Below are 24,867 nucleotides of genomic sequence, written 5' to 3'. Positions count from 1 at the left end.
AATTCATTTTGTGAAAGTTTTTTTTATTTATTTTCCAATTAAGTTATAGTACTCTGTGTGTGTGATAGTTTGTGTGTTTGTATGTGTGTGTATTGTGTGTGTGTGTGTTTTGTGTGTGAGTGTGTGTGTGGGTGGGTGCTGTGTGTGTGTGTGTGTTGTGGGTGTATGTATTAGTGGAAGGTAGTAGTGACACAACTTGCAATGGTGGAGGTGGTTGTGGTGGCGATGGTGGCAGTTGTTATGAAACGACCTTTGTTTAAAAGCGCAACCTGAATAATTTTACAGGCATTTGTTATTTCCAAACCGATTTTATCCACCGCAAACACACACAAAATTAGGCTAAAAGATTTCAGTTTGTTGTCTCCTGGTATGCTTTATTTACGTATTTATTTACTACTACTACTACTACTACTACTACTACTACTACTACTATTGCTACTGCTGCTGCTGCTTCTACTGCTGATACAACTACTACTGCCGCCACCACCACCATCCTCAACACTACCGCTACCATCACAAGTATTAGTGGTTGTATGTTAGAGCTATGACCAAAGTCAATATAAATGGAACAATCGGAAAAGAAGGACTTTCAAGACAAGCTTCTGTACAGCTTCGGTTTACTACATTTCGTTTGCAAGGTTATTGGACACTCGTGTCTACGGTGGAAGACATTTGCCTCAGGGGGTGGTACCCAAATCTTCCTAAAATCACACTCCACTCTCTAATAGAAGGATATGTTAGATAATGTGGTTCTGAGTTTTCTGTGTATAGGGAAAGTTCAGGATGACAACGGATGGTATGCATTCGATTGTTTTTCTGCTAGCTGAGGGTTGACGACCAAAGTAGCAGTATCAGTAAGAACAATAGTAAAAACAAAAATAAAACCAAGAATATCAGTTACTACAACAGCTATAACAACCAACACAGTTGGCCTTTTCATCGTTGGTAACTCAACAAACTCTGTTGTGCCGGGACTGTTTCCAGAACTGAATGTCTTGCCCCAAGTACACTTACCACCTGTCCACTCATGGATATGCCATGAAAGAAAGACGAGCCAATACGTTTGCAGCATCCATGGAGTCGCAGTGGATGCCAGATATTGGTTAAATAAAACTGTACAGATCTTTCTTAGGGTCCCTGTAGGGTCTCTTGTAGGAATTTACTCTGTTAGCTTTCTTTAAAACGTTCAGTAAATTACGCAATATAGCAGAAGAGCTTTATTATTATAGTGCGCATGGTTTGTGCAAAACCAGTCCTACTCTCTCGTCCTTCAAGCTTTGTTGTGGTGATTATTTAACTCCAGGTCTGCAATGATTGAAAGAGACCTAGCAGCATTTTAGATGCCAAACGTCTAATCAAGGTATATGGTTGCATCTCTTTCTATGGAGACGAGCTGCAGAAAGACGTTTCGCACGAAAGACGCACAATAATGTCAAGCATTTTGTACTCACAAGGGTAGACATTTTGGAGAGGCTATAGTTGTTTAGATGAAGTAAAGTATTTTGCTATAGACTCAGAAAGGATGAAATGTAATGTCGACCTTACTATATTTGAGGTACTTAGCTAAATATCTCATTTTGTTTTTCTGTAAGGGTTCTTTGAATGGGTGGGTGTAACTTGATTTATAACGTGATTTCAACAGAGTAGAAGTTAACTCTATATATGTGTTCATTGAGTTATTGAAGGTAAAATTGCATTGGTAAACTATATCTCTGACTATGCATTTGGAATTCAAGAGCAAGTTTAGGATTTACACAATTAGTTAGCATTGTTAGTTTGTAGAGCTGAGTTTGTATATGTTACAAGAAGTTAGGGTGTGTGAAAAATTCGGTGAAGTAGAGCATGATAATTATATGATATTCCTTCTAAATATTTTATAGAATCTGTAAAAGTGTTTTCTACGTGGGAAAAGGATCTACCTGTCAGGTTAACTGTAGTTATGTTGAATGGAGTGTTATGTCATGTGATGTTTCTCTTCTAAATGTATTTCTTGTACTTCTGATATGTGTAGCAGAGATGTGTAAGACGTGCTTCGTGGTAGTAAAATGCGGTTTCATTAAAGAGTTGCTTAGTGGTAAAACGAGTTCAGATTTTAAGTGAAAGCTGCTGGCAATGTGTTAATTTGTTATGTCGGCTTCCGTTGCTTTTTTTTTTCTTTCGCAAATTGTTTATTCTGCACTTAGGAGCTAATACAGTGGTATTCATTATATTTTATCTTTATTTCTTATTTACCGTACCCTCTTTATTTACGTAATGAATGCATGTTAAAAAGTTCACAACAACGGCATCTCGAATCCCAGAGTTTGCCGTTATTTGGGAAGTTTATTGTAAATGCATGCAGGGGGATAAAAAGATATACAGATAAATATATAACCTAAACTGTGCAACTTAGAGACAAAAACATTGCTTAGAAAACATCACACTAAGCACTGCACATATATTATGTAGAGTACTTTCAATACAATAAAAGTATACAAAACGAAATAAAACTCTGAACATAGCCAAGGTTATGCAGTGAAAGCAAATCATAACAATAACAATACTTCCTATTCTTCTACCATAAAACAAAAAGGAAGAATGGGAACATACGACCTATAGTTGTTGGCAACACAATAAAACTTGTTGTCTAAATATAGCATGCACATTTGCTTAAAATACAACGTGCCCATTATTTATATCCTCATTAAATGCGTTTTGTCACTCAGAAATGGAACTGAAGCAGCCATACATGCATTGCGTTCTTTTATTAATAACAATCCCGTGAATATTTTTTCTTTTATTTTTTAACTACATCGATGAAGATGACCCATGACTGGAGATATTCCAATGGTAATCATTTCGCCTAGGATTACATCAGCTAATCTGTGTTTATACTCTAAGGGGAGACAGAGAGTAATTGGGATGGAGGAGAGATTTGGTTGTTATTTCTGGCTAGTTGAGCGACCACATAGAGATTCTCTCGTTGACTATTTGTAGTTTAATTTTTGATGGGATTTCAAAAATATATCCAGACATTTGCTCATGCCTTCTGTCACCTTCTTGCAATGACTGTCCGACTGTCTCCTTGAAGGTGCACAACAAGATATCCAATAGGATCAATACTTCTTTAGATATTCAGCCTTTAATTAGTTAAAGTAAATTAAAATGACTGCCTGTTATTTATATAATTATTAACATTACCTGGTTTCTACGAAATTTAGGCACAAGAAAATTAGTCTTAATGGGAGCAGGTTAGTTGGTACTATCGATCTCAGTATACCTGATTGGTACTTTATTTATCCACCCCCGAAGGAATAGAAGGCAAAAATCTCACAAAGAACCAGAATAAATACTTCGCAGTGTTTGCTCTGTCTCTTTGCGTTGTTTCCAAATCCTACTAAAGTCAACTGTTTTTCACCCTTTTGGGATAGATAAAATAATGTAGCAGTCAATTACTAAAATCAATGTAATCGACTAACATATTCCTCTCAAAATTGGTGGCCTTGTGCCTAAATCAAATATCATTATTATAATATTAGCATAATGTTGGTGGATTGGCTCTTTACCTTGAGTTCAAATCCTACCAAGCTCATCCTCGTCTATCATTCTTCAGGGGTCGATAAAATAAATTACCACTCAAGAACTGTTGTAGAAAATAATCGGCTATACTTCTCCTCGCCCAAAATGCTATTTTGTGTCTATATTAGAAATTATTATCATTAGCCTGACACCCAAGAATTAGCAGAATCAGTACAGCGTCGAGCAAAATGTCTTGCAGTATTTGTTCCGGTTACGTTCTAAGTATCCGAGGGTTGATAAAATAAAGCACCACTCAAGGACTTGGATCGATTTAATCGACTAACAACTCAACATTGGTGGTTTTGAGTCTAAATCAAAAGTCATTATTATTACCTCGGACATGTCACCGAAAATTGAGTATTCGGATTTGTCTGAGTTACATTACTGGCAATAAAGTTAAATCACGTATTCCGGCGTATCACTAAAAATGGAACGGTCACATACAGAACGTCTTTGATCATAAATCTGTTGTCAGCATTCATCTGGGGTTAAACGGCAATATGTTCGTCGCCGTCATCATCATCTTGACAGTATAGAGATAAGAAGTGCAACACCTACATCTACAGACATGTTTCGACAATCAATAAACTGAAATAAATAACCCACCAAGTTTATCCAAAATACCCCATGAAAATCATTTTCAGACAATCCCTTACGGCTCAAAGAATTCTCCAATCTTCTGGTATCAACTAGTGCCATCTCTCGAGAAATCATTTGCCGCCAACCGTTCGATTCCATTGTGCAGTATTACAGGTAAGTGTCTTCACGGCGATAACCGCAGTTTTCAATAATACAATGCGTTGGACTGACGTGAACAGTATGAGTGTGAGTGTGAGAGAGACAGTGTGAGAGAGATCAGTGAAATATCCCACGTCTTGGAATCAGCATTGGTACTGTAAATGCATTGTGGAATACTGACTTGTTGTAAGAGGAGATTTCCGACTGCCATATTTTTCTAAGTTTGGTGCGATATTCGCAGGTCATTCTACCTTTAATCACACGCCGGGAGAAATACTTAGCAGTATTTCGTCTGTCTTTACGTTATGAGTTCAAATTCCACCGAGGCCTTTCATCCTTTCGTGATCGATAAAATAAGTACCAGTTGAGTACTGAGGTCAATCTAATCGACTGGCCCCCTACCCCAAAATTTCGGGCCTTGTGCCTATAGTAGAAAAGATTCTATCTTTATTCACAGCAACTTCATTTAATATGTCTTCATCAATGCCTAGGTATTGTAGCATTCTTTGTGTGGGGCAGGAGAGATAGTGAGATCGTTGATGCACAGGTTTTGGGTCTGGAGGACTGATTATCCATGGTCAACAATCAAATATGAGCATTTCTTCAGGTGAAATTTCATTTCTATGTCAACAGAAAATGATGTCATTAACTCCAGCTGCTTTCTAGCATTGTTAACGTTTTTAGGTAGGTAGCATCTACCTACCTACCTACCTATCTACCTACATGCATACACACACACAAACACACACACACACACATATATATATATATATATATATATATATATATATATATATATATATATATATATATATACAACGAGCTTTTACACAGTTTCCGTCCAAATTTATTCACAAAGTTTGGTCGGCCCGGGATATCGTAGACGACACTTGCCCAAGGTGCCGTGCAGTAGAATTAACCCAAAACTACGTGGTTGCAAAGCAAGCTTCGTAACCTCGCAGCTATGTCTGTTGACATTCTACAGAAGATTACTTACCTATAAATTAAAAAAAAAAAAGAAATATTTGGATAGTAATATCAAATTGGCTTACTATTGTTCCGACAAGTCTTGTTAGCTTAGCTGAAAACGCTGATTTACAGAAAATTACCTCGCAGTCATATGATGAAAAGCATTTCAGCCGTGATCGTCACATCTTTTTGTATAGCAGTGACCACTACATATATGCATAACTGTAGAGTGCAGAAGTTGATGTTGATTTGGCTACTCCTTCCAGCAAGTTCAAAAACTAACGGCCCCGTCGTCGACTCAGACGGTTATCATAAAAACAGCAGCAGGTAGTGGTGGTGGTGGTGGTGGGAGAAGCAGCTGCAGCAGCAACAGTAGTAGTAGTAGTAGTAGTAGTAGTAGTAGTAGTAGTAGTAGTAGTAGTAGTAGTAGTAGTTGTTGTTGTTGTTGCTGTTGCTGTACAGCATTGAACAATGCCCTTACTGTTTAGTATATGTACTCAGTAAAACTATGCAACGCTGTTTATGTAATTCGATATGAGTATATCTTGAGAGAGAGAGAGAGAGAGAGGAAGAAAGAGAAAGACAGCGAGAGAGAGGAGAGGGTGTATGAGGGAGAGAGAGTGTGTGTGTGTGTGTGCGCGTGCGTATGTGTGTGTGTGTGCATGTGTGTGTTGCGCTTGAGCGTGAGTGTATGTGTGTGTGGGTGTAACAATACGTATATCAATGCATCTGTCACACAATCATACACAAACATACACATTGCGCCCACACAATCACACACATACATACACATACGCACACACACATACACACACACACACACACACACACACACACACACACACACACACACACCTTAATGCGTATTAAGGTACCATACAAGCTTGTTTTATATTGGAAAACCTGAGAGACTACTGTGACATATTATATATATATATGTATATATATATATACAAAACACAAGAAACACTAAACTACCGGTAGCTATCTGAAGCTGTATAAAGGAAAATTTCTGCTGTGGAAACTCCGGTTTCGAACAAACAGAAAATCCCTAAGGTTTAATTTTGTTGTAGATTATAAATAAAATAAGTGAAGAATGGAATTTATGGTATCACGTTTATTCCATAGTTTACAATTGTTTCAACAACTTGAAGTGACCAATTATACATCATGTCCACAGAATTGATGGTAACGACGATTTAGTCACGCATTATAATGTAATACATATTACATTACTGCAGCGACGGTTGTCTCTTCAGAAGCGATTGAATAAAATAGTACAAAAATTATTTGGTTGGTCGCTTAGATAAGTAACTAAATGATTCCCTATATTACTTTATTCAATCGGTTCTAAAAAAACAACTGTCGCCGGTATTATGTAATAAATATTACATAAATGTGTGTCTAAAACGTTGTTGTCATCATTGTCTATAGACATGATGTGTTATTGGGCACTTCAAGTTGTTGAAACAATTGTAAACCATGGAATAAACGTTATACCATATACTCCACACTTTTTTTTATTTTATGTATATGTGTAGTTAGTATAAATGAATGACTATGCAATATGTCCACAACGGTCCTCATGTCTTTTTCTTATTACTGTATCTATTTTAGAGAAGTCTTTATTCTTGAGATTACCTTCTCTACGCGTGGAAATGATTTCAATAAATCAACAATTTCTCTTTGATGGTATTGTTCATGTCATTGTTGTTGGTGGGAGTGTTATTGAGTTATTTCTCTTAGCTCTTTTCCGTTTACATTATTCAAATTACTTTAGATGCAGCACGGATTTTTGTCAGTGAACAGATCGCGGTCTTAAAGCGACGAAAATATTCAGACAAATTAAACTTAAATGTTGAAGTGAATCGAACGGCTTTTGTGTGTTTCTTAAATGGCTTACAAACACCTTCCACCCTGCAAATTACTTTAGGTAATTCGTCTTCATTATATAATCTCTCTTTCCTTCTATCTCTCTCATTCTCTCTTTCTCTCTCCTCCTCTCTCTCTCTCTCCTTCTTTTTCTTTCTCTCTTTCTATTAATATGAGGAAGTCTCTTAACAGGCTATTTCACAATTTGTTGATCGTTCCTCGGAGAAGACGTACTTGGCTTCTTTCCGCAATCATTAGCAGCGGTCAGCGTCTCTGTAAAGCAGTCAGTAATTCAGATAGCACGTTAGAGGATAGTCTAATTTGAATACCTCTACTTTTTCACGACTGTAATACTCTTTGTGATCACACATTGTAACTTGAAGTTTCATATCCTGAAGTAACATTCGAAGAATCGTCAAATGAGCAAACACAACCCGCCCCAAGTGAATGTCTTGACATTTCGTCATGATTTTAGTTCTAGATATGAAACCACTTTATGTATAATCCCTAAGTGTGCTATTATCATTATATGACCATGTATCTGTATGTGTTCACACACGCGCATGCCTACGTATACATATGTTGTGTTATGTTGGGTGAGTGGGTGGGTGGGTGTGCGCACGCGCGTGGTTGCTGTACATGAATCTGAGGAATAAAGTCACGTGGCCTAATGGCTAGGTTATTCGGCTCACGGTCATAAAATTATGGTTCGAGTCTTAAACGGGCGGGGAGTTGGGCTTTTTTATGCAAGACACATCGTTTCATGTTGCTCAAACCAATTCAGCTGAAAACGAATACCAGCCGACTGTTGGTGCAGCTCTATTTCTTTCCACCTGTCACATTCTTGATAATATGCAGGTGTCAAGGGTGAGAATTTCGAGAAGGTGTCTATGTCTATTGACGACAATATTCTGTCGTCAGTAGGCATAGACACCCTAACACAATTAGCGAAAGTGCATTACAAGTAATTACGTCACTCTCACCTGCAAGTGACGGCTGAGCCTCAAATCTGTCTGCACATGTATGCAAACAGACGTGTATGCACAACTAGTTATGCGCATCACCTATGACATCAATAAACCAAAACATGTATTTATTAAATGTCATTATATAAATACAAATCGTCTTCATCACTTTTCTCTCATTTTCCTTTCACTTTTCATTTTCACTGCTTCATTCCCCTTCCCTCAGTCCAACCATTCTTTTGTTATCTTCTCCCATTGTCTCAGAATTTACTTATTCTTACAATTTTCGTAACTTCTACACTTTATATATGCTTTTCTTTCTCGCACTTGTTCTCTTTCTCTCTGTCACACTCTTTCTACTTCTTGTCCTCTCTCTCTCTCTCTCTCTCTCTCTCTCTCTCTCTCTCTCTCTCTCTCTCTCTCTCTCTCTCTCTCTCTCTCTCTTGTCCTCTCTCTGTCCAAATCCCAGTTCATATTCGGGCCCCTTGATGCATGAACTTACTCTCCTCTATCGAGAATACTTTTTAACATGCATTTTCTATGTGTATGTTTTATATGTAGTTTTAATGTTTTTATGCAACGGATACCTGTGAATTGGTGTGACTAGTTGAATATAGCTTGTATATGTGTACATGCACACTTATGCGTATGTGTACGTATGTCTGTGTATGTTTCTGCATGCCTGTGCATGCGTAAAAGAATGGGTGCAAGTATGTACAGCTGTGTACATGCATATGGATGTGAAATGGATGTGTATTTACAAGTTTCCATGTACGTGAGAGAGAGAGAGAGAGAGAGAGAGAAAGAAAGCCCATTATATATACATGTGTGTGTGTGTATACATTGTATTCATATATAAATAAGTACGTGTGTGAGTACATGTATGTATGTTTGCGACGAAACTGATGCCTATTGAACTATTGAACATAAGCGGGTATCTAGTTCCGATGTTTGCATGACTGAACTCCGGCTACCTCTACACGGACACTAGACCTGCAAGATAGCCGCTAAATTTCTCCTAAACTACACTCTATGATCAAAGAGGTCCTAAACATGGCTATTCTGCATTTTTAGGGGTATCTAGGACTATATACCTCTATTCATCCTATCCTCTTTTAAGACGTTCAACTGTGATTGCAGGGAACATATGACAGCAATTTCTAACATTTCACGCGTCTACGTAGAGATTCCGGCATTGGTTTAAAACTACATATATTTTGTATAGATATACCCAAATCTATTTGCAAATAGCTCGTATATATATATATCAATATTTGTGAGCATGCATAAATTACACAAACAAACTTTCAACTTTCTACCTGTGCATGTTATAATCTCTAACCTATTCTCGCATTTTCATCTTTCCAGCCTGCCCTCTCTCTCTCTCTCTCTCCTCCCTCCCTCTATTTCTGCGTGTCTCCTTCCCTCTCTCCCACTCTCTTTGGATATATGCGTACAAACACATATATAAGTATATGTATGTATGTATGTATGTATGTATATATGTATGTATATGTTTTATGTATTATGTATGTATATATGTTTGTATGTATGTATGTATGTATGTATGTATGTATGTATGTATGTATAGATAGATAGATAGATAGATAGATAGATAGATAGATAGATAGACAGATAGATATATAGATAGATAGATACATAGATAGATAGATAGATAGATAGATAGATAGATAGATAGATAGATAGATAGATATGCACAACCACGTAATATATAATATATATATATAATATATATATATATATATAAGATCAAATGTGTGTATGTGTAGGGTGTATGTGTGGGGTATTTGGGTGTGTGTGTATGTGTGTGTGGTGTATGTATGCACTTGTAGTAGTATCTTTGTATTAATTCTTCCTGTCTAATTCGTATAAACATAAATTCATAGCACCGACAATCTGGGAAGCCATTGTGCACACTCAGCGGTTAAATACCTCCGTTAGTTGCACTAAGAATGTACTATCTTGGTTCATGTGCCCCTATCAAGTATACACATGCTCACACGCACGTACACACACAGAAACATGTGACTGCATATGTATGTATGTCTATATATATATATATATATATATATATATATATAATATATATATATATCGCAGCTGTGTATCTAATTATCTACCTGTCTCAACCTTGCCCTCTTTCTTTCTTTTCACGCTCCCTATATATATAAATATATATATATATAACTTCCAGCCTAAGTGCAAATACATATGCATATGCGTGTGTCTGCAGTGTGGGTGATGCAAAGACGAAGAGAGGAAGGGAGGTTCTTCACTGTCTCTACCTAGATTCTCATTATAACACCGTCTACATGTTACTCAAGTGAAAAGATACGTTGAATATTTGCAGAGGAATGCCAGTGTTTAGGGTGCAGTTCTTGGTATGAGAGATTGCCACTTAGTCTTACAAGGCTGTTCTAGAGGAGATCTCTATGAGAGATGTATATGAGATCGCCCTCCAATGGAGAACATAATAATGAGGTCGAGCATCTTGAGTGATTTTGACAGCTTTAGCAGTCAAGGAAGTTCCGTCATACTTAACCTAGTGAGATAATATATATGTATATATATATATATTATATATATATATATAATATATATATATATATAATATATATATATATATATATGTATACATATTTATACATATATACATACATATATATATACACATATATATATATGTATAGTATATATATATATATATATATATATATATATATATATATATCTTAATCCTTATCTAATGCAGAGACGGAAAAATTAGATCAATTTTAGTTGTCATGCACAGGTGACATCACTGGGCCTGTTTCTGTCCTATCAGATCTCTTACAGAGGTTTAGCCTTTTCGTATTTGCCAATTACTATATTGATATATATTATTAATATATTTTCACGTATTAAGACAGCAAACTGGCAGAATAATTAGCACGGTGGCCAAAATGCTTAACTGTATTCGTCCGTCTTTACGTTCAGAATTCAAAATCCACTGATGTTGACTTTACCTTTCATCTTTTCGGGGTCAATAAAATAAGTACCAGCTGAGCACGAGAGTGGAGTAATCGACTTACCCTACACAGAACTTGCTAACCTTAAGCCAAAATTTGAAACCAATATATTATTATGCATTATATATATGATGCGGGGGTGGTAAGTAGCTTGCTTCCCAACCACATGGTTCAAGGTTCAGTCCTTTTGCATGGCACTTTGGGCAAGTGTCTTCAATTATAGCTTCGGCCCGACTAAAGCCTTGTGAGTGGATTTAGTATACAGAAAGTGAAAGAAGCCCGTCAAATATGTGTGTGTATTTGTCCCCCCACCGTCACTTGACAACCGATGTTGGTGTTTTCATGTCCCCGTAACTTAGCGGTTCGACAAAAGTGACCGGTAGAATAAGTACTAGGCTTACAAAGAATATGTCCTGAAGTCGATTTGTTCGACTAAAGGCGGTTCTCCAGCATGGACGCAGTCAAATGACTGAAACAAATAAAAGAATAATACTACATATTATTAATATACTATTATATATAAGTATATGATGTATATTATATTTTATATAATCATAGAATATTAGATTACGTAGATTACTGAGATAAGTTTCGGCCGAAGTTGGTGCAGGCCATGTCTAATTAAATAGCACCACCTAGATTTTATACATGTAATAAATATATTATCACATATATTTCGTTTGGTTTATACGATATATTATCATAACATCATTACACAAGGGAATAACCAACACGAACAATAATAGGGCATGGTTGTGTGGTTAGAAGTCCTCTTCCCAACCATATGGTTCCGGACTCAGTCCCACTATATGGCATGGGCCGACCGAAACCTTGTGAGTGGATTTGGTAGACGGAAACTCAATGTGTGTGTGTGTGTATGTGTGTGTGGTGTGTGTGTTTGTGTTTGTGTGTGTGTGTGTGACCATTTGAATAAATACAATGCTTTAAAAATTACCTGTTAATGGAGAATTGCAGAGGAATTTGGTCCAGTCTTGGATAAGACTAAATTTCTTAACCCTCCATTGCGGCGTTCAATGAATCACTCAAACATTTCAAAAGCAGTATTATCATTTTCTTTTCTTTCTCTTTCTCTCTTTCTTTCTCTCATTCTCTCTATCTCTATCTATCTATCTGTCTATCTCCCTCTCCTTTTCTTCCCCTCTCTCCTTATATACATACATACATCCATACATACATACATACATACATACATACATACATACATACATACATACATACATACATACATACATACATACATACGTGCATATTCTGTTGCATCTGCAAGGTATAAAAACAACATACCTGTCCAGTGTTGCCACCTATCAGGATTCCCAGATATCGAGGTTTCTAGCTCCTTATTCGTTATGAATGTGAAATACCAAAAAGAGGCAACTCTTAACAGACCTTTTTAGAGCTGTAGCTTTAACTAAAATACAGTCAACAGTTCAATCATGTCACAGACATATTTTAACTAGCCTAAATTTTGCTTATGCCTAAACACTGCTTGGTGCTAATATTACTGTAATTTCCACGATCTGACGGCCTACTGCCGCAAATCAGTCAATGTCGTTGACTGTATTTTAGTTAAAGCTATAGCTTTAATAAGGTCTCTCCAGAGTTGCCTCTCTTAAGTATTTCCCATTGATGACGGCTAAGGAGCTATAAACATCGATGTTTGGGAATCCTGATAGATGGCGACACACAACAGTTATGTTGTTTTTACACCTTTTTACCATAAGAGAAAATTTCTCTACGGTAACTGCAATAAGTTGCCTTTTAGCAGTTGAAATGTGTCACAAACATATTTTAACTAACCTAAACTTTGCTTATAAAAGTATATGTATACACGCAAATATACCCACGCGCCCACGCGTTTCTGTATAGTGTAATACTTGGAATCTTGACAACAAAAACTGTGTACTGCACAATGCTTTTTACACCAAACGATATGAAAAATCCATCTACTTCGCTGAGAAGTATCAATATTCGTAAAATTATTTCTTATAACATCGAGAAAAAGAGAAGATAAAAAGGCAATTTAAGCAACAAAAATTAAGTAGTACATTTTTTCTGTGTTCTTCTGCTGTATTTGGCACTCCTCCTCTTCCATCAATGATCATACATCCCAAGAATAAAAGGTCAGAAGGGATTAATGAGTGTCATTGAGAAGTGTATGAAGACATTAATGTTGCATACAACTTCTCCAACTCAAAAGAAGGCCTGCTACAGTGGTTCACCAACTTTTATAGCTCACCGCTCCCTTTTTACTGAATAGCGTTTTACAAACGCCCTCCTCTGCGTGTTTTGTGAAAAGAAAAGAAATATTTTGATCTTGATAAAGATTTCTTTTACTATGTGTTTCAAATATAATTATTGAGAAGGTTTAAATCTTTATTTCCGAGAAAAACCTTGACCCTGCTAAACACGCTGCGTGCCCCAGCACTCGTTTGACATTTGCTGTTTCTGTGAGCTCACAACTTCCCCAAAGGAGCGCCACTGCTCAGTTTATTAACCACACAATAAGGTAAAATGTAGAAATTCGAATATCAGAGGAGCCAGAGAATTTTCCCACGAAATTGTATTTGATTTTTTGTTCCCAAGTTCTAAAATTAAAGCAACAGCGGAACTGTTGCCTGTTTTACAAAGTAGCGCATAAGCCAACCATGATGAGCAACCAAAAATTTGCGCCTTTGCACAGACAATAATTTTGCGAACTGAATGCCCCAAATATAATTAAATATCTTGATGAGTGAACAAATCAAGCCTGAACGGAGCAAGAGAGAAGAGTACAGTGTCCGTGATATAAGAAGCATCACCACAAAATATTTGAATGGAACATTCCCGATGAAAACTGCCACACTACACCTCAATTTATCAAGATGTTCCATACTAGCTCCCATAAAATATTCTTGAAGACATGATAATGTAGAAAAGCTGTTCTATATAAGCCTGGTTACCCCACGTTAATTCATTCGACGAAAAACTGTGGTACTCATATGAATCTTAGAAAATATCCGTGTGAGAATACTATGAAACTTTAGCTGACATACAAACCACCAGATAATACAATAATCCTGATATTATTTTCTAAGACAGAAATGACAATAGCATATAATTAATTATTTACTTAGCAATACCCATTGATATGTGCCATATCATATGCATACATATATTACTTCATGCAAGCTATGATATTAGTTGTTACGTTAATTAGTAGTGTAAACTACATTCAAATATAGACTATATACATAACTAACATATTGTGCAGAAAAGACACGAAGACTAAAGAATAACACCGATTTATCTTCGAATAATAGCAATTGATGAATGTAGTCTAACCTTTAGGTTGATAGATTCACAATCATAAATTTGTGGGTTCGATTCCTAGATCGTGTGGTATGTTGTTTCCAGGAAAAAAGCACTTCACGTTGTTCCGCTCTACTCAGCTGTAAATGAGTACCAGCCGAATGCTAGTGCAGCTCTCTTCTCCCCTTCCAGCTATCATATCCTTTATGATGATGTTGATGTCTGTTCACGCCTACATATAAGCACCTAAAACAATTAGCAAACGTGTGGTACAAGCTACTAGGTGATATCCCATCTGTGTTTGGAACGCCTGGAATGATACACAATCACTTCTGTACAAATATTAATAGAGAGACAGGTACGTTCTAGGAAATTGCAATACAAGTCATTTGTAAAGAACATTTGTTAACGATGAACGTTTTTATACGTTCTTTCGAAGAGATTCATAATTCTTTTGAAGAAGAAATAAATTCTAGATGTATTTCTCAAACCATAAATGATGATGATGATGATGATGACGATGACGATGATGATGATGATGATGATGACGACGACGATGACGACGACGACGACGACGACGACGATGACGACGACGACGACGACGAAAATGAGGACAATGTTCTTTTCTTTTATTAGACAAGGCGCATATACTATCTGTATAAGGTCAAGGCAAACCGTAATACAGCATATTAAGACAGGTTAGAATTAAGGGTAGTTCTCTTAAGAAGGACTGAAAAATTGCTACCTAAGTAGCTTAAGACACCCGCACGACTTCAATCACTTTCTGCCCCGAGTACTGAGGCCTGACACTTTGGAATGTGCCCCGGAGCATCTTCAGAGTTGGTCAAAGCGAGAAGACTTCTGTGCTTTTTTGGCAGTTGAACTTCGTAGCATTTTTTAGAACAATGACATGGTCTGTATCATTAGTTTATCAATTAGATATTATATAGATTTGAACCCCATCTTCTCTTCAATATTCTCTTCAGTATTTGCAAATACTGCAAATGAGTACACCAAAAATGTAAAGAGTTAAAAAAACAGCTAAATACAAACCATTTTATCTACCCAGATAATGGAGGGAACCGTCAAACAATCTGAGTCTTCTCTTAGCAAAACTGCAACAAACAGCAAACTATTTCTGTTTCCATAAGATTCGAAACCAGAATACAAACAGGCCAAATTTTTAATTTTAACACTCCGGCTATTCTTAATGATAAATCAGAAATTTAATGGCTTGTGAAACAAGGAAGAATTTCTGCTTACCAAATACAGAACGTATCGTCCGAGGTTCGATATTCACCAGATCAACAACATACCTAAAGAAAGAAGATTTGTAAGACAGTTGGAGACATCACACAAAAAAGACATCTATAATAATGATTTCTTATATAAGTACAAGGTCAGAAATTAACGAGAAATTAATCAGTCAATTATATCGACCTAGAGTACATGACTGCGATTTTATTTTATCGACATCCGGAAGAATACTGGGCAAAGTTAACCTCGGTAGAGTTTGAACCCAAAACGTAAATAATCCTAACTAAATACCTTACTGTATTTAATTACAATTCTCCAAGTTCATCGCTTTTAGGGCATATTTAATAAGGATTTCATACTAAGGTACACGGTCTTAATTTTATTAAAAGAGGAACGGTAATTGTTTACGAACTCCAGTACTTGACAGTTCCATTATTTATTGACTTTGCGAATAAAAAGTAAAGCCGAACTGGTTGTGATTTGAACTCAGGTCGTAGAAATAATTAAATAGTACAAAGCATTTCGTCCTACGCCCTCCAGACATCAGTAGTTTTGAGGAGAGGAGAGAAATCGATACCACCAACCTCAGTACTTCACTGGTACTTTATTTTATCGACTCCGAAAAGATAAAAATGAGAAATTTGCCTCGATGGTATTTGAGCTCTGAGCGTAAGAAGCTGGAATGCGTCTTAACAACTGTAACGATTCTGCACAGGAAGCCCCAGGTTCGTAGGCGGGTAATATCATACAATAAAAAAGTAAACGGAAGGAACATTGTTTAGAAGATATTCCTTCTGTTTACTTTTAAGTGACCGATGTCAATATAGAGATATGGGTACTTGTCATCCAATGAATAAACAAATGTAGACAATGATACACAAACAACACCAATATTCTAACAATGTACAATTAGATGTAATGACGCCAAGACAAGCTAATGAGGAAGCTTCTATATAGATTTTTGATTTGCGGGAAATAACAGCCAGATATCTTTCATATCACACATTGCCTTCCCATACTTTGAGCCTTCAGTTCCTTGACAGATTGTAAGAGGACAGTTGTGCTATACAGTAGAGTAGAAAAGAAAAGAATACATAAAGTACAGTTTATACATTTGCGTGAAATTGATGATTCACTGTATAACTCATCAGGATGTGTGTCTCCAATTGGTCAAGGACTGTTGATTCACTTAAAGTTGTTGCATCCAAGATAATGCAAGTTGAGCTTTATAAAATGCACAAAAAATATTACCTAACAAACACAAGGCATTAAATATAATTTTACTTCTACAGTTTTAAAAATTGTCTGAGAAAAAGAGTTTTCTCTTTCTAGATTCTGGATAATTCTAATTAAGTAGGAGCGAATTTTGCATAGTAAATTATTTTCTATATTTTCTTTTAGTTTCTCATCCAGCATTTGCCTTTTTTTTAAATATTTGCTTGAACATTCATATATAATGCTTATAGAAATTATTAAAGACAGTGAGGACTTGTATCTAGAAATTATATTGGATCTTAACGAATCATGGCGTATGATTCTGCTTAATGATAACGTAATGTCCTGCACATATTCTAATTGTGACTATCTTTTTCTCTTTTAAATGCATTTAAAATGTATGCATTGCATCTGATTCAATAATTTATTTCTAAAACCAAAATCTTGACCTCTCTATATACACTTAACGTTTCCCCATGGCACCTTTTCACATTTGTTGCCCCGTGTGAGTTCTCAACGCTCCACCTCTAAGGGATCTCTGCCCCTGAATTAAGAACCGCTACACTAATGACACCTTTTTCTAACCAGTAATTGTTTGTAATATCTATTGCAGTGCTTATAAGTATACAACATTCTTAGATTTTCAAAGAATATAGAAAAAAATCAGAAAAAGGTTGTCTGAATTTTTACCTCCTCCGCGAACAAATGTGTGCATATGCAAAACTTTTGCAACGTAGGTGCAAAATAGTGACCCACAATAAATATCTCCTTTTATATATCAAGATATTTGCACTTACATACTTCATATATATATATATATATATATATATATATATATATATATTATACAAATGCACATGTATGAATATATGCATAAATAAATATATATGTACGTATATAAATATGTATGTATATATGTTTGATATATCTGGAAAGAGAAAGAAAGAATTGGGAAACAAGGAGGCGTTATACACATGCACATACACATACATACATACATACATACATACAATCTGGAAAGCTAAGATTTTTGGACAAAGAAAGAACCCGATTAACGAACACTTCATAGATACAATTTGCACGTACAACGGTAAAAGTATGCAGGATTTTTCTAAAGTTCAACAAATAACGCCTATTACTTTTCCAGAAACCAGCGCCTTCTCTCTGGGAAGAATTATGATAAAAATTACATTCATTCATACACACAAACAAAAAAAAACATACCTAGATATAATCATAAAAATCAAACACACAAGAAGACATTAACAACTATTGTATGGTTGTTAATGTCCTCTTGCATACATACACACACGCATACATACATACATGTTGATTACTCCATCTTCACAGATTATTGACATCTTCTCTTGCTTCCTCGTTGTCAGTGGTATTTCTGACTTTCCGGCCATGACCTCTCTGATGACTATTCAATCTTGTTGCAGATTTTCAGGGTTTGAAAAGTTGTAATTCACTGCGCGCTTCCAACTGGTTAGGTCTGCATACGTTGCCACTCTTCCATTACCATAGATGGAATGACAAATGAGGTCACCATAAAGAGATATCTGTGCGTCATTGCATTACAGTGATAAAGGTTTATACAGCATGAGTACCTCTCTATGAGTCTTCGTGATTAATGCTAGTGACAGGCCGAAGTGAGATGACCAGTAAGCCCACAAAACCGCAGGTTTTACATTAGAGTTTCCTTCCCCTAGAAGAATGCTGTGACAAAGATAGATGTCTCTCAATGTCAGTGGTTTTATTTCGTGCCGTGACACCAGCCGAGGGTATTTCTGTGTCACCAGGCGTAGATGAAACGTCATCATATACGCTAATTAACCTCATAGCTGGGACCCTGACAGGTACTACTACTCCTGCGCAGAGTAGAACTAAGAATAAGAGTGGCTAAGAGGTGGTTTCACATTCCCAAATCCTTGGAACCCCTGAACCGAATGTATGTATGTATGTATGTATGTATGTATGTATGTATGTAGGTGTGTGTGTGTGTGTATGTATGTATGTATGTATGTATGTATGTATGTATGTATGTATGTATGTGACACTTCATTCAAATAGCCTGAGGAAGCTATGAAATTCGCACTAACACTCAACTCTGGGTGCACAATTCCTTATGGCAGAAACAGCTATAAGCTAATGGAAGTGATTGCGTAACTTCTGTTTTTTTGTCATGAATTTATTCATTACTACTATTACGCTCTGTCCTGACCTAATGATTCATAAAAGAGTTCAGAACGGAGAACTTCAAGCAATTCACACCTGCTCGCCGACAGACCTTATTAATACTGTGAAATATATGTATACTGAATTGTAACAACTGGTTATTTGTACCGCTACGCCTAAGAGAAATTGTGTGTGTGTGTGTGTACGTGTCAACTTGCATTCATATATTCAGAAATTCGTCTTCCTGGTCCTGACTCAAACAAATAAAGCATTGTCACTTAACTGGTGACCGGCTTGAATTCAGCGAAGAATTTAAATAAATCTCATGGAATATATAGTTAAAGCACACGTGTGTACGTGTGTGTGCGTGTGTGCGTGTGTGTATGTGTGTGTGTGTGTGTGTGTGTGTATGCGTGCGTGCGTGTGTGTTTTGATTACCTATGTCATCCCAGGTCATCCCATTTAAGAAAACTAGTCAAAGACAGTCCAGCCATGCCTATCCAATATAATTTTCAGACAATCAAATGTTTTATTTTCTCTTTTAAGACAAGGTATGATCGAGGGGAGTTTGGCTGCTATTTTTGTTCCTGGTCTGGTTACCTTGATTGTATATGGTGGTATAGCGCATGGAGATGAAAAAAAATGAAACGAACCTGCAACTGCTATGGACTGCGCCCTCTGTTGGAGACAGACTGAATTATTGATATATTTATTTTTTTCATCACATCTGTTGCAGTTTTCATTCATTAAATATTAAGAGGTGAACAGGCTCTCTCTGCCCCACCTCTTCTGTCTCTAACTCTATCTCTCACTTTCTTCAAATCTCTTTCACGTTCACACACACACACACACACACACACACACACACACATATGCACACACACACACACACATACATACATATACGCATTTACATACGCAGACATATATATACATGTATGTGTTTGTGTGTCTATATATATATATATATATATATACATGCATGCAAAGACGCATACATACATATGTACACATACATACACACGTAAATACACGGACACTTATGCATACATATGCACACATACATATATGTGCACATAAACACAGATCATACACGAACACTTACATACACAATACATTCATCACATGCATACTCACATATAAAAGCGCATACATACACATATAAACACACATACACAGACACACACACACACGCACATAAGGAGTGTATACTGAAACACACTTCATTCATGTAAATCGATGAATGTAATAGGAAACAAACATTTGTGTCGCTGCAACAACTACAACAGACTTAAGACAAACAGACAGCTCGACAAAAATAGGTTAGTGGCTGGCTGTCCGTCTTGTTCACTGGATGGCTGGTTAGTTGGCTGGCATGCCGACAGGCTTGCTGGTTGACTGGCTGCCTGACTGGCTTGTTGGCTGGTTGATTTCGTTAGTGTGTCGACTTGAATCGAATATTTTAGTTGGCCTCGACTGTCTTTTGGTGAGAAAGAAAGGGCAGATGACTAGCTGGATGGACAGAAGGATGAATTGATCATTGAGTGTGTATGGACTCGCGAATGGATTGGCTAATTGATTGATGGGTAGATGGTTGAATAGACAAAGGGATGGGTGAATGAATGAACCGATTAACACACACACACACACAGAAATTATGTATTGGAATACAACCCAATCGTTTCTTATTCCCAATTAGAAGCTTATAAGAGGTGAGGGTGTTTCAACCGTTATATTTGTCTGGGGTCGAATAGCCGCAGGTGTGTTCCCCTGAGTATTTGTTGAGCTTCTCCCTAAAAATATAAAATAAAATAATTTTTCTTTAAAAAATTCAAAGCCTCATTGAATTTAGAGACGGGTTCCGCGTCCTAAACCCGATCTTGCCAAATTTCTGTCGTTCTTTCAGAGGCTCTAGGGATGGTCCTAGCGTAGGTTGCTGGCGCCTGAAAGAGCTAAATTTCGAGGCCCTTGGATGTATAATATTTCAACTATTTACACAATAAAAATGTTAATGCAGAAATAAAGAGTTCATTCGAATTTATTAGTTTTAATTTGGTGTTGAATCAACGGCGCTACACTTTTTTCTCTTGGTATTTCGAAGATCCCAAACATATGAAATGGCTTCTTACACTTAATGATGCTCGAGGCGACTGTTCGATTTGCTGATACCTTCAGCCGTCCCTTTACTCTCTGCAAGTAATCGGGAGCCAACACTACGAGAATAGGGACGAATTGCGTCCAAAGGCTCTACACTTCAGATTTAGGAGGGGAGCATAAGAATGAGTGACTTTCACGCTTTTTTCAAGTGAAGTGGCAAATTGGCAGGATCTCTTCAATTTCGCTCACAGATTTTTTGATTTTTTTTTTAACTAAATAGTTCGAAACTTCGTATACTGGAGTAATTTCTCATGCCGAACACGGTTTACTTTCAACATTTTTGACAAAATTTTGTATTTTAGAAGTTATTTCGCGTTAAAGTTGTCGTATTTTTAACCAATCAACGATGTGTATTCAGCTGAGGCTACTGTTGTATGCGATAGTAACCGAAGAGCAACAACTTCCGGGTCATCTCTACTAAATGTCGCAACTCTGTTCTATTTTATTTTTGTTTACTGCCTTGTTGCATGTTGCATATTACACGCTTTCTTCTTTATTATTATTATTTATTTTTTTTTTTTTGCTTTTCGATCGCTTCTTTGTACGAGTGGTGAAAATGCAAATGTATAAAGAGACGATCGAAAAGCAAAATCAAAAAAGCGTGCACTATGCAGCACAGGCAGCAAACAAAAATAAAACAGAACAGAGGGGTGACATTTAGTAGAGATGGCCCGGAAGTTGTTGCTCTTCGGTTAGTATCGCATATAGCTTTAGCTTTCTTCAGTTGAATACACGTCACTGATTGGTTAAAATTACCCAAATACGATAACTTTAACATGAAATAACTTCTAAAGTACGAAATTTTGTCAAAAATGTTGAAAGTAAACCACGTTCAGCATGAGAAATTACACCAGTATACGAAGTTTCAAACTGTTTAGTTAAGAAAATAATTTTAAAATCTGAGCGAAACTGAAGAGATCCGACTGGCAAAATCCTTCTTTGCATCTACGTTCATTACAGTAAGTTGCAAAACATGTTACAGCTCACCCATAAGGTTGCCTTTCTTTTACATTTTATTATATATATATATTATATATATATATATATATATACATACATACATGCATGCATACATACATACATACATGCATGCATACATACATACATACATACATACATACATACATACATACATACATACACACACACACATACGCACACTCCTCAACAAATGCTATAACTAGGATTTCTCTTTGTTTTATTTATTGACAACACCTTTCATTCTTGGCCTAACTTCTCACTTGTATTGCCAAAGGTGTTTCCAAACATTTATATCGTTTACACATATTGCAATGCTTCAAGCAAATTACAGAACTCTCAAACGAGTAATAAAATTACTTTAAAACAAATGGGTGCACGCTTTGCACTTTATGGCAAAGGAATGCACATACAGTTCGATTGATGCAAATTCCTTCTCTTATAATTTCAAATGCCTTCTCTTATAATTCCAGTCAAAATATCGAGGAATTAAGCCGAATTGACAAAGTCGTTAAGAGTGTTGGACAGTGTTCGGATCCTTTGCGCTGAGTTCAAATCTTTCTGAGGTCAGTTTTGTCTATCGTCCTTTCAGGAAAGAAAGGTAGCACTCCAAGATAATGGATTAGCGAAATTGTTAGAGCGTTGGGCAAGATGCCTTGCAATATGTATTCTATCCAGCTCGCTAAGTTCAAATCTCGCACCGTCACCGAAAAACGGTGACACTTCCGTCAGAAGTTTCGACCGGCAGACAATATCAACGATTTGGAAAACTAATGGAAGATCGACTACCACCACCATCACCACCACTACATATCTACGATGCCCCACAGGAATATTAAATTGAAGCAATATATTATTAATACTATATTTTATTGACCCTAGAAGGATGAAAGACAAAGTTTATATCCGCGATATTTGAACTCAGAACAATACTGCAAACATTGAAAACACATACGTTTTCTAAATACCCTCACATTTTCCAGCTCACTTCAAAAAATCTTGGTACATTTGTGGATCATATGTGATAAGTAAGTATGTCAAAGCACATTGGTTGAAAACGTCTACTCTTCTGAGTTCAAATCCCACCGAATTCAACTTTGTTTTTCACCTTTCCAAAATCGATATAAAAACATTTACCCAGTCAAGAAACTGGGTGATTTAATATTCATGTAAACGAAATTATATAATAGAAGAGAAGTAAATTAGTATCAACAGAAGATGAAAACTGAGACATGATTTCAAATCACAAAGTTTGCTTCTGGCTCTAAGTTCTCGCTTTCACTAGCGACAAATAGTGAGTTCTCTTTTTTAAAAAATTACAACAGATTGGCATTTTGTGATAAAGAGAGGAGAGATATGTGGCAAGATGTGATGTTGATGGCATTTCCAGCGTAACTAAATTGAGCTAGCTTTATCAAGAGATTGAATCTGATTCATGGACTCACTTCACTGGAAGCTTTAGACTTCTGTTTGTGGTTGTTCTTATTGTATTGTTGTTTAGACCTAGGTCAGCTCTTACTGATTAGATCCAGGACCAAAAACGTTCCAGGTATGGCTATCTCGTCTTTTTCAGACAGCATATATTGAATACCTCAAAATGTAATCATATCATTTAATGTGGTTTAGAAGAATTTTTATTATTTCTTGCAGATTAAACGTCCGCATAGAGGTTCTTTTGTTGGTTTAACTTCTTAATTTTTATTTTCTCTTTGTCATTGGTCCCTCGGTCACAATGATTTTAAATGATTCTTCAGTGCAAACATTGCCGTCTTTATACTGTAGCCTATTATATACGATGAGCAACATCATACTCATTGGTTCACGTTTTTGCATGGGTTTTATAGAGGCGTCATGGATATAGAATCAGTGCAAAGACAAAGACAAGATACGAACTCTGACACTTCGGTTGTGTCTGTCTGTCTGTCTCTCTGTCTGGTATATTGTTTATTTGTGGCTCGTAGTGCAGTTACTTATGAAGCCTCTACATAGTCCTACAATATAACGATATGGGTAGACACACTACCGTCTTGAAAAGGGTAAGAGGCTCTGGAATAATCTAATTAATATAGCAACAGTGGGTTAGGAGGGGAACATGAGAAAGAGAGAGATAATCTATTTATAATTGCTGGACCCGAAGGAAAAGATTGTACCTGTGACCGTTGTAGATCCTCCTAGACTGGTGAGATTGATGCTCCTCTTGAAGCTTTATAATTCAACACCCGCAGAAGTGATATGGGTAGGGAGGGATTTCCAGGAGAATTTGGCTAAGGAAAGAAAGAAAGGAAGAACGAAAGATAGAAAGAAAGAAAGCTAGAAAGGAAGAAACAAAGAAAGAAAGAAAGAAAAAAGAAAACGAGAAAGGCAGCCCAGAACTGAAGAAAGAGGAAGAAAGGAGGAAGAGAAAGAACTACAAACAGGAGAGAGAAGTTAAAAATGTGAAAGGGAATAATAAGCAAGTGAAAAAGAATTTGGAAAAAGAAAGTAAGCAAAGAGAAGGTAAAAGAAAGAAAAAAAGAATACAGAAAAAGAACGAAGGTAAGAAGACTGAAAAATATAAGGGAAATATTACAGAAGAACAGAAAATAAAAATTGAAAAAGTGGATAACAGAGTGAGAAGGAAAGATAGAGATAGAAAGCGACGA

At 36.4% G+C, this 24,867-nt stretch overlaps 1 long non-coding RNA gene across 5 annotated transcripts in view; it reads right to left on the bottom strand.

Annotated features, from left to right (window-relative positions):
* LOC118763121 overlaps positions 1–24,867 on the bottom strand; it is a 242,022-nt gene that overhangs the window by 142,971 nt on the left and 74,184 nt on the right. For all 5 annotated transcript variants that reach the window (XR_004998876.1, XR_004998878.1, XR_004998874.1 and 2 more), the window contains exon 3: positions 15,704–15,756. This is a non-coding gene — a long non-coding RNA (uncharacterized LOC118763121). The remainder of the gene's footprint in view (positions 1–15,703; positions 15,757–24,867) is intronic.

The sequence above is a fragment of the Octopus sinensis genome, linkage group LG4, assembly GCF_006345805.1.
Source record: "Octopus sinensis linkage group LG4, ASM634580v1, whole genome shotgun sequence".
Taxonomy (NCBI): Eukaryota; Metazoa; Mollusca; class Cephalopoda; order Octopoda; family Octopodidae; genus Octopus; species Octopus sinensis.
The sequence above is the reverse complement of the archived record's forward strand: the minus strand, read 5'-3'. Positions and strand labels throughout refer to the sequence as shown.